Genomic DNA, 11,269 nt, shown 5'->3' with positions numbered 1-11,269 from the left:
CAGTCTCTAACCCTTAAAAGGGGGATCAAAGGTCAGGAAAAGGTTTTCCAGAAAACAAGAGGATTAGTGCTGTCCATTCCGCCATGTTCCAAGTTTCTCTTAACATTTAGGGTGGTTTCCTAACGGGCTATTTGCTGAGGAATTACTCAAAGTCTAACTACTTTTGATATTAGAATAGTATAGCAGAAGGCTCTCTCCACAATTTCCTCCTCCTCGGCTACACTGCACTGCCTTCTTGAGAAGGTGAATGAAGAAAAGTAAAATATAGCATTGAAATTTTTTTTATGGATATTAATAGAAAAGGTACAAAAGAGAGTTCAGACTTTTACCGCTGGAACCACTGCAAGAACTACAACCACTAGTGCCACTGCAAGAACTACAACCACTAGTGCCATTGCAGCTACTACAACCACTAGTGTCACTACTACAATTACTGCTTGTAAGCACTGGGGAAGAGGGGGGGGAGAAGTGTCCCATGGTCAGCGAGGTATCCAGGGTAGTTCTCTGACCTACCGTCAGGGTTCCATTAGTCACAGGTAGACCACATAACGTTGTCCAGGTGAGCCCAGTATTTACAAAGTGTGTGTCCGTTCACGAATATTCTTTATTTCCATTTGTGAGTCAGTCGTTGACCCAAGTCTTAAGTATTTCGTATACCATGTGTGTTGTATTTATCCCCACAACCTTCCATGTGTTGTATTTATCCCCACAACCTTCCATGTGTTGTATTTGTCCCAACAACATTCCATGTGTTGTATTTGTCCCAACAACCATTCATGTGTTGTATTTGTCCCAACAACATTCCATGTGTTGTATTTGTCCCAACAACATTCCATGTGTTGTATTTGTCCCAACAACCATCCATGTGTTGTATTTGTCCCAACAACATCCATGTGTTGTATTTGTCCCAACAACCATCCATGTGTTGTATTTGTCCCAACAATCACCCATGTGTTGTATTTGTCCCAACAACCTTCATGTGTTGTACTTGTCCCAACAACCTTCATGAGTTGTATTTGTCCCAACAACCTTCATGTGTTGTATTTGTTCCAACAACCTTCCACGTGTTGTATATGTCCCAACAACCTTCCATATGTTGTATTTGTCTCAACAACCTTTCATGTGTTGTATTTGTCCCAACAACCTTCCATGTGTTGTATCCAACAACCTTCCCTGTGTTGTATTTGTATCCAACAACCTTCAGTGTGTTGCTGCACCAGTGAAGACTTGTAAATCTTTCATGTATTATGTTGACTTTTTTTTTGTTCCAGTTTTTGTACATATAAATGAAAATTCTAGTAGTGTTTAAGGAAGGATCTTTTGTTAGGAAATCATTGTTGACTTACGGTTATTAATTTCTTGCTATTCCGGAAATTTTACGAGTTTGTCGATAATAATGACGTAAAATTTGTTTGCTCGAATTCGATGTCGAGCTAATAGGGCAGTGTTGAAGGACGCAGGTTCTGTCTCACTTCGTCGGTATTAAGGCAACTTTGACTTTTTTCCAGTTGTTTTGCATAATGGTAATGGTACACAGCACCTGTATGTTGATGACTGATGTTCATGCAGGTTTACCAGGACGGGTCCTGGCTCGGGTCTTCTCCATGTGATGACTCGCCAGTGACTCCCGAAGGAGTGTCGGGGTGTGTATATGTGATGTACCGTGCCCCTATGGCAAGGGGACGGTGAGCATGTATTAAGTGATGTACCGTTTACAGCCCTATGGTGGGGACAGCCCTATGACAAGGACACTGAATGATTTGTAAGGCTGAGATTTCACCTCACTTTTGACCTGACACACGACCCGTCCCACTGAGCGTGGGAGAGTAGTGAAAATTTGGTCAGGTCATGTATGTTTTATGCACATGTCTTATTTATCAGCAGTTTTCTACTCTGCTGCCCACTATTGATTTGGTAAATATTACTGTTAATGGATAAGCAGTTTGGTGTCTGGCTTATTCTATGACTCTGGCAGACCTGTCATCTGGCAGCCATTGTATTTTAATGTTTAGTTTTTCTAGTTACTTTTACTTGTCGAGGCGGCTGATGTAGCTAATGTTTAGGGGCTCGGATATGTATTATATTTTTTAAGTGTTGTTAAAGACTTTCTATCTGTTACACACACAATGCACACACACACACACACACACACACACACACACACACACACACACACACACACACACACACACACACACACACACACACACACAAAATATATATATATATATATATATATATATATATATATATATATATATATATATATATAACCGAATCCCCCTCTACATCTTGCATCTACCTCCACCCACCCCTCCATCTACCTCCACCCACCCCTCAATCTACCTCCACAAATGCCTCCCTCTTTCATCTCCCCCTTCATTTGCCTTCACAAACTCTTTTTACCCCATCATTCCTCTTGATCTACCTCCACACACACTTCCATCTTTCCCTCCCACCTCCCCATCAACCATCACATGGGTGTTGAGTGGTCCTGGTTGTGATGGCTCCTCAGCTATGCTACAAGTCTTCACCTAGAGCCAGGAATGAGCGTGTGTACAAGCTACAAGCTCTGTATTTGCTGGTAAAATATGAGATGACGTGTTTTTATTGTCATTGTTATGTGGCGGCACCGGTGAGGAATGGAAAGTAAAGGGGTTTGATCCAAGACAGGGGAGGGCAACTCCAGTTCTTCCCATCAAAATTCCATTTTTTTATCAGATATTGACGTCTCAGACTGAAGGTCATTAAGTCTCATTCTGAGAGTTCCAGACACTATTCTCTAATTCTAAGCTTTTAGCGCTGTTTGACTCTTGTGGGTTTAGCGCTTATTTTTGATAATACCTATCTAAACTTCACAGAAAATATTCTGTAGGTTTTTCAAGAATTTGTCAGCTATTTTTTTTAACCATCTTTATTTCAGCATTGTAATTTATGATAAATAATAATCACGAAGTCAGACAAGTTTTGTCTGCTGACTCACTGTGCGGTTATATTTAGGCCATTACTTTCCAACAGTTTTGCGTCAACCAAAAAAAAAAAACTCTTGCGTGATGGACGCCCGTTTGTTAGGTGGCAATGCTGAGTCCCCTTGCTAGTTAATGACCTACAACCTGCTGTGTACTATTTACCTTCTATACAGTGAACGTTAACACGAGTCTTCACGTAGCGTGTGCAGCGTTGTTTAACGTTGGGATTGCTATTAGCATAGACCGAGGTTGAAGTCTCCGTCCATTCTTTTGTTTACTCATTGAGAGTCGTTTATTAAGACTTATCTATATGACTTTCTGGATTATGAGATTAGATATGTCATGGTAGCTGTTGGGGTGCGGAGTGAGACAGTAGTGACACAGTTGGTGACGGCAGATACAACCATGTCACAGAAACCCTGGTTACAAAATCATCCTATTAGTAGCTGATTGATTACATTATTGGGCCTGCTACTGGACCAAGGTTCAAGTCCCTGTCCATTCTGCTGAGGGACTGATTACCTCTAACCCCTGCTGATCTTCACTATTCTTCTTTGTACTGATGAAGCCACTGTGTGGCAAAACGTTTCCACAATAAAGATACCTATGTGTTGCACATGTGTCAATTGTATCAACTTGTCGGCTCTCCGAACCATTTATGTAGACACTGGCTGCCGTAGCACCACTGTGGGTCTATCAAGGTTTGTGTGGAGGTGGTCCGTCAGCCACTCAGACGACGGGTACAATTTCTGACTTCGCTTCCGTCTTGCTATCTTATAACTATCATAAGAATTACGTCTTTTAGTCTCAGCTTTGTTTTCTTGTACTTGTGTTGCAATCTTTCCAGGTCCATTTCTTGCCACCTTCTGTTGCTGGTGTGTGTAATGCAATAATGAAAAAATAAAAAAGTATCGTTAGGTCTCAAAATTAATTTTCGTGTTTTTTAATATTAAAATTACATGCAGTAATTTTGGTGTAGCTTATAACTTTGTAGTGTCTCACTGTTATGGTCTGCGTAGTTTGAACCGAGGTCTGCGTAGTTTGCACCGAGGTCTGCGTAGTTTGAACCGAGGTCTGCGTAGTTTGCACCGAGGTCTGCGTAGTTTGAACCGAGGTCTCCTTAGTTTGAACCGAGGTCTGCGTAGTTTGCACCGAGGTCTGCGTAGTTTGCACCGAGGTCTGCATAGTTTGCACCGAGGTCTGCATAGTTTGCACCGAGGTCTGCATAGTTTGCACCGAGGTCTGCATAGTTTGCACCGAGGTCTGCATAGTTTGCACCGAGGTCTGCATAGTTTGCACCGAGGTCTGCGTAGTTTGCACCGAGGTCTGCGTAATTTGCACCGAGGTCTGCGTAGTTTCACTTTGTTGAACAGTAATTAACACAAAAATTTAAATTATATTTCATATTTTTTTGTAAACATCAAGAATTCATCTTGTTACAGTTTTCAAAATTCTCTTCTCCCAATATCCACTTTGTTATATTTTAATCTCTTATCTTTAAGTTTTTTTTCAAACTCGATATATTAAAAAATATATTCCCTATGCAGCTGTAACTGTTTTTTTCCATTTCTATTCGTTTTTCCTGCGCTCTACTTCAAGTTCTGGAGTTCTATATATGGATAGACCTCACAGCCACTTTATATATATATATATATATATATTCGAGGGGCATAAACTCGACCAGTTGTGCCCTCGTGTACATGTTTCCGCCTCTCTAACATCCTATTCCTGCTCATTCTTTCAATTCCTGTGATTATTTTGTACATAGTGCAAAATAAAGCTTATATTTGTCACTTGATGTGCGCCTTAAATGTTCCGTAGCTCTATCGTTAGCGCAACTAGCTTGCACACTGTGGTCCGGGGATTGATCCCCCGGTACGGCTGGAAAACATTAGGACGTGTTTCTATAAGACACCTGTTGTCTGTTCACCCATCTGTATGTATCCTTTCCTTGTATTCACCTGTTCTTATTCTCGTTAATTTACGTCTGCGAACGGGGGTACGTCGGACTATTTCTGTCGGCACGTCGTTCATATGCACCAGGAAAGTACCGGTCCCAGTACAGATCCTTGTAGAACCCCGCTTGTTACACTGTCCATTCCTGCCTCTTCCCTGATAAACAATCATTGTCTCAACAATTCCATCTTCATTCATGGGCAAGATCTTCTGTATTCAGCATTTTTTATTAATAAAATCTTTGTGCATTTGTTGCTTCAAGTATACGTTACGCACCATGACACGCATGTCACGTCACACGACTGTTACATCACTTTGCTATCACGTCACCTCAGGACTGTCACGTCATGATGTGGATTCGTGATATACAAAATCCTACGCACGTACGCTTGGTTAAGAGCGTCTACTGTATGAACATGATACACAGTGATGCTTGCTGGTCCGTATTTACCACAAAATGCTTCTCTAGATGGATGTTTAACACAATACTTTTCTAGACGGATTTGTATATGGTTGTATTTTAATACAGCACCGCGTAACTGCTACAGCTCAAGCTCCCACTTAATCCTACTGTATTCTATTACACAAGAAGATAAATTCATATGCACTATTCATCTCAAGAGTAGTGGAGGATAGTTTCTCCACCCGCTAATCGCGGTCCGGTCTCTCTCCAATCAGATTGATGATCGCCTTCATTTATCTTCAGCTTGAGAGACACGCTTGCATTTCATTACGTGACTTATACCTTAAGAAATATCAAGGTATGAGAAATATCAAGGTATGAGAAATATCAAGCTATGAGAAATGAACCAGAGAGCCTCGCCCTCTTTCAGCTTAGGTTCTTCAACTACCCCAGTCGTCTTGCAAGGATTTGCAATCACTCTGATTTCTTTGCATCTCTTCCTTGGAAGATATTAACCTCCCAAGCTTATTTTATCTACCCAGAGAGACTGTTTAAAGTTCACATTGCAGCTATAACATACGTGATGATCACTTCGTGAGCTGCGCCTTGCTGTAGCTTAATTGCAGGGGAAATCCAGATCTTTATCAGCTCAAGATCTCTGTATTTTCAGTCAGAACAACAGTAACTTTTCACGGTATAACTGAAAACAGAAAATAACAAATGTTTATGCGTAGAATTCACGAAGGTTTAGCTAGGCAAATATGGTGGAGTGTGGTGAGTCTTAGTAACAGTGTGTGGTGAGCCTTAGTAACAGTGTGTGGTGAGCCTTAGTAATAGTGTGTGGTGAGCCTTAGTAATAGTGTGTGGTGAGAATTAGTAACAGTGTGTGGTGAGTCTTAGTAACAGCGTGTGGTGAGCCTTAGTAACAGCGTGTGGTGAGCCTTAGTAACAGCGTGTGGTGAGCCTTAGTAACAGCGTGTGGTGAGCCTTAGTAACAGTGTGTGGTGAGTCTTAATAACAGTGTGTGGTGAGTCTTAGTAACAGTGTGTGGTGAGTCTTAGTAACAGTGTGTGGTGAGTCTTAGTAACAGTGTGTGGTGAGTCTTAGTAACAGTGTGTGGTGAGTCTTAGTAACAGTGTGTGGTGAGTCTTAGTAACACTGTCAGGACCTTAGTAACACTATGTGGAGGCCTCTGTAATAATGTGTGGAGGGCCTCAGTAATACTGTGTGGGGGCTTCAGTAACACTGTGAGGGGGTCTCAGTAATACTGCGAGGGTCTCAATAGCACTATGTGGTCCTCAGCAACAGTCAGTATTTGTGAGTGTTGTATTGTTTAAGCAACACTGCCACTCCCTCCTCACTGAATGTTTATGATCATATAAAACCTCGTTGAACAATGATTTTCCTGTTGAATCTCAGCCACAGACGATATCAAGTTTATGTATGATGTTTCTCAGCTCAAGTCTATATATATATATATATATATATATATATCTATATATATATATATATATATATATATATATATATAGATATATATATAAAGACTTTTACATACGTGTTTCTCATTACTTTCCTTAATGTTTGTATTTTGGTTTGGTTACTATTATTTCCTTGTTTCTTTTATCAATCACTTGACAGCTTGGTTTGCCCCCAATACTGTAAAAAAAAAATAACTTCTATCGTCGTTTAACCTCAAAGCAGTGGTTATAGATTCTGTATTTTTAACCTGTCCTCCTTTTGGAAAGTCTTGAATAATTATGTATTTATAGCCTTTCTATTTCAGCCAACATTGTGTGTGTGTGTGTGTGTGTGTGTGTGTGTGTGTGTGTGTGTGTGTGTGTGTGTGTGTGTGTGTGTGTGTGTGTGTGTGTGTGTAAAAGAGTGGGTGAGAGTGTGAGAGTCAGAGTTATTGCGTGTTTCTTCTGTTTGTGTGTTGACATGCCTTGGCAATAACCCTGCATTGTTACCACACTGGGCAACGGACAGTGATTTTTTTCTTGTTCCTCGACACGGTTGCTGACCCAGCAGGTGAACACTAAGTCTTGTGGTGTACTACGTTACACCTCCTGACCTGGTGTAGCCAGGAGGCCAACACTCTTCACCTCGTGTTGTGTACCTCAACTCTCTCTACCACGCTAGTTTATTTACAGCATTTTATTTCCTGCCTTACCATGTTTATCGCGTAGTCTAATATCATTATTACCTCTTCATCCAGAATCCAAATTGCAGAAGAAACTCATTTTAGGATAATATCTATATAATGAGGAAATTACTCGATCATATGTAAATTATGTATAATCCAGTGATATTAGAAAGCTTAGGGCCTTACCTAGCAGTCTTGGTCGTGGGTTGGGGTGAGGGGGTTGGTGGGATCATGTTTGTGTAAAAGTCATACCTGGTGGGCTCATGTTTGTGTAAGTCATGCCTGGTGGGATCATGTTTGTGTAAATGTCATGTCTGGTGGTTTCATTTTTGTGTAGAAATCAATTCTTGGATGATGTGAAGGTTCCTTGTAGACCTGCAGTGTGTCCTTTAGGCTTTTCAGACTATGACGCCTCGATACAGTTTTAAAAGTCTTTTCGTGTGTGTGTTCATGCGCTTCAGTTTTACGACTGGATCACCGTGGGTTCCAACCCCGTTCTCCGAGTTGTTTACAATCGCGTTATTACTATTTTTCTAGGGGGAAAATGTTAGTGGTGATAATCGTCTAAGATGTAAACTTTCTCATGATATATTCAGGTTTACACGTTGATTAATAAAACACAAGCAACATTTGGGTATTTATTTCAGAAAAGTTACGCCTGCACGGCAGGCTTTTATCAGTTGAAGAATCCTGTTATTCAACTGAGCAACTCTGGGAGAAGGGTAAGAGTGCACTCACTCCAGGAAGGTTTGGACAGACTAGCGGCAGATGCAGTTCAATGTGGATAAGTGCATAGTTCTAATCCTTGGGAATGTAAATAACGCCCATACTTGTAAACTAGTTGACGTAAAGCTTTATCATACAGAATCTGAAAAGGACGTGGGAGTAATGGTAAGCAAAAATTCGAAGAAAGACAATAGAGTCAGTGTGTACAGTGTTGTTATAATCAAAACTAAGCGCTAAGCCATCGATAAAGTGTGTATAGATTACTTAAATTTATATTAAATATAAGTAACAAGAGCCCACAGATTATAACAAAGTTCTATACATCACTAGTAAGACTTATGCAGTTCAATTTTAGTCTCCATGCTAGAGCGGATATAAGTGCATTGGAGAACGTACAGGGATAGATGAAAAAATTAATCCACTGTTTTAATAAGGAATCTTCCGCACGAACACAGATTGAGAACCCTGAACCTGCTCTCTCTCTTGAACAAGGTGGTATAAGGAGTCATGATTGGAGTACGTAAATGGAAGTCAGGGATAAATAAAGGCGATGTAGAGTACTAAGGATATCCAAGCAAAGGAGAAATACCATAACATTAATGAATATTAATGATGTATAATTCCAACAAGTAGGTGAACTACAATCATGTGTAACACCTGGGTGTGTCTATTATGAGAATATTTAGCCAACCAGTGATCATACTTGAATATTGATCATATTTGAACACTGTACTGAGCACTGATCACATTAGAATCTGTTTCATCAATCATGACCACCTTTTCACCATTCTTGACAACCTTTTCATCAATCTTGACCATCTTTTCATCATTCTTAACCACCTTTTCATCATTCTTGATCACAGACCAATTTTAATCATTAAGTTCTCGCCAATGTGCATAATATGAGACAAATAAAGCAGCAAGGAAGACGTTTTAATAACGACGTTGGTATCATTATCATGAGAGAGTTCCTCTGTCAGAGACACGTCTCTCACACTGTTGTCGTCTTTTATAGTTTCCTTACCTCTTCAAGGGGGGGGGGGGCTCCTTGGCGCGGTGAAGAGGTTCTTGATCTGAGGAATTAGACTTTATGGTCTTCTTCCTCAGACCCAACGCAATTACCCCATAATTTCCCCATCCCCCCTTTACCTTTCTTCCCCCCTCCCATCCCTCCCTTTTCCCCGTCCTGTTTGTAGCCTCTGGGGTCCTTCCCTCTGGCATTATGGTTTCCAGGTAGGGGGAAGTGTGCCGGGGTTCATCCCACTCCGTGGGGTTCCTCGGGAGTGGTGTAGTTTGCCATGGAATCTAGATCACCTGGAGGCGACCTGCTCCCTTCTCGAATTTCAGGGAGGTGGGGTGGGGTGTCCTGCAGGTGATGGGTGTATCTCCAGAGGCTGCCTGTTGGTTCTGGGAAGTGGCAACCGAAGGATGTATGCTTTGTGGCGGGTATCTGATCGCCCTCTCTCTTGTCCGCCGAGGTGGCTCAGTAGATGTGAGGCTGTTATCCCGGAGCGCTGGTTTACTGGCGTGAAGGGTAGTGTCTGGCGGTCTTGAGGTCCTCTTGGATGAGAGGGGAAACTTAGGGCCCTTTCACGCCTTCTAGTAACTGTCCCTCCGCAGTCTCTCATCTTTTTATTTTTCATTAAAATAATAAGAAAGAAGTACCACCATCATGGAGTCTTCGTTCTGTGACCCCCCTCCTCCTCCTTCCAGGCCCCTTTTTGTTACTGCATCCTGTTCTGACTTGGCTTCAATTTTGGACCATTCCCCAGACTTTTCCCATACCTCTGTACCTACTGCTGGTGACACTTTGCCACCTGCTCCAGGTGCCAAGGCTCCATCCATTTCTGGATCGCCCACCTGTCTCAGGTCGGGCCACCCATGGTCCTATGCCAGACCATTGCTGATGACAGTTCTTCAATTTCTGCTCATTCCTCCCAGAAACGACCTACACAACACCCTCTTCCTTTATGCACCATGTTTACAAGTACACAGTGGACCAAATTCTTTTCCCTACAACCGACATCTCCAACTGATTACCTTTCAGACCACAGTATTAGTAAAGCTCTTTTACAATATGTTGGCCAAAATTTACCCTTTCGTGCTCTTCAGAGCAGTGCATGCATTGTTACAGCTGAGAATGCAGACCAAGCTCGTGATCTTTCCCATCTTCCTTCCATTGATAACGTTCCTATCACGGTTCACAAGCACACTACTCTCCATTCTTGCAGTGGTATGGTGGTCTTGCTGTGTACCATTGTACTGTGTGATTTTCTATCTTGTGTTGACGATATTTTAGGGCAATTAGCCCTTCAGGACTTTCCAATTCTCAAAGTGGATACAAATGTCCGTTTATATCGCAGGACATCGCCTAGGGGTCGGTAAAGTGGTCCCTACACCCCAACAGTGTCGAAATTATTGGTGCTTCAGACATCCTGTTAATTACTGCAGGTCTGTGGTGGAGTGCCAGGTCTGCAGTGTCACGGATCATGCCGATACATCTTGCAGTCTTCTTCCCACTTGCCTTAATTGCAATGAAACTCATCCTTCTTTTTCCTGCTGATGTCAGGTCTATCTTAATGAAAATGAAATCTGTTGTCTTAAGGAGAGCAAAGGCCTTATGCTATGGCTGTCTCTCGGCTCCGCCTTCAGGGGAATCTTCCTCATGTTCCTTATTCTCGAGTAGCTAGGAGACCTCCAACCTTTACGGTTCCCCTGCATACCAGCTTCTCTGGTGCCACATCTTTTGGGGTCACCCCCATCTCTAATTCTTTTGCGGTTTTAACCTCTGAAAAAATTCCCACCTCCTTACCTCTTCCTACTTCGCATACCAGCTCCTCTTGTGCCATATCTTCTGTGGTCAGCCCCGTTTCTAATTCTTTTGCGGTTTTACCTTCTGAAATCCCCACCTCCTTACCTCTTCCTACTTCTACTTCTTCATCTCGCCCACTAGCTTCTCAGTCTGCGAGGCCTTGCTCACCTGCACCTTCTTTGCGTCTATCACCTGCGAAGTTGAACCTGTCTCCTACCCAAGTCTCGTCACATTCCTTCGGTGCTTACAATTCCCCA

The sequence above is a fragment of the Cherax quadricarinatus genome, chromosome 40 (assembly GCF_038502225.1).
Source record: "Cherax quadricarinatus isolate ZL_2023a chromosome 40, ASM3850222v1, whole genome shotgun sequence".
In the NCBI taxonomy this organism is placed as follows: domain Eukaryota; kingdom Metazoa; phylum Arthropoda; class Malacostraca; order Decapoda; family Parastacidae; genus Cherax; species Cherax quadricarinatus.
This window is presented reverse-complemented; position numbering follows the sequence as displayed.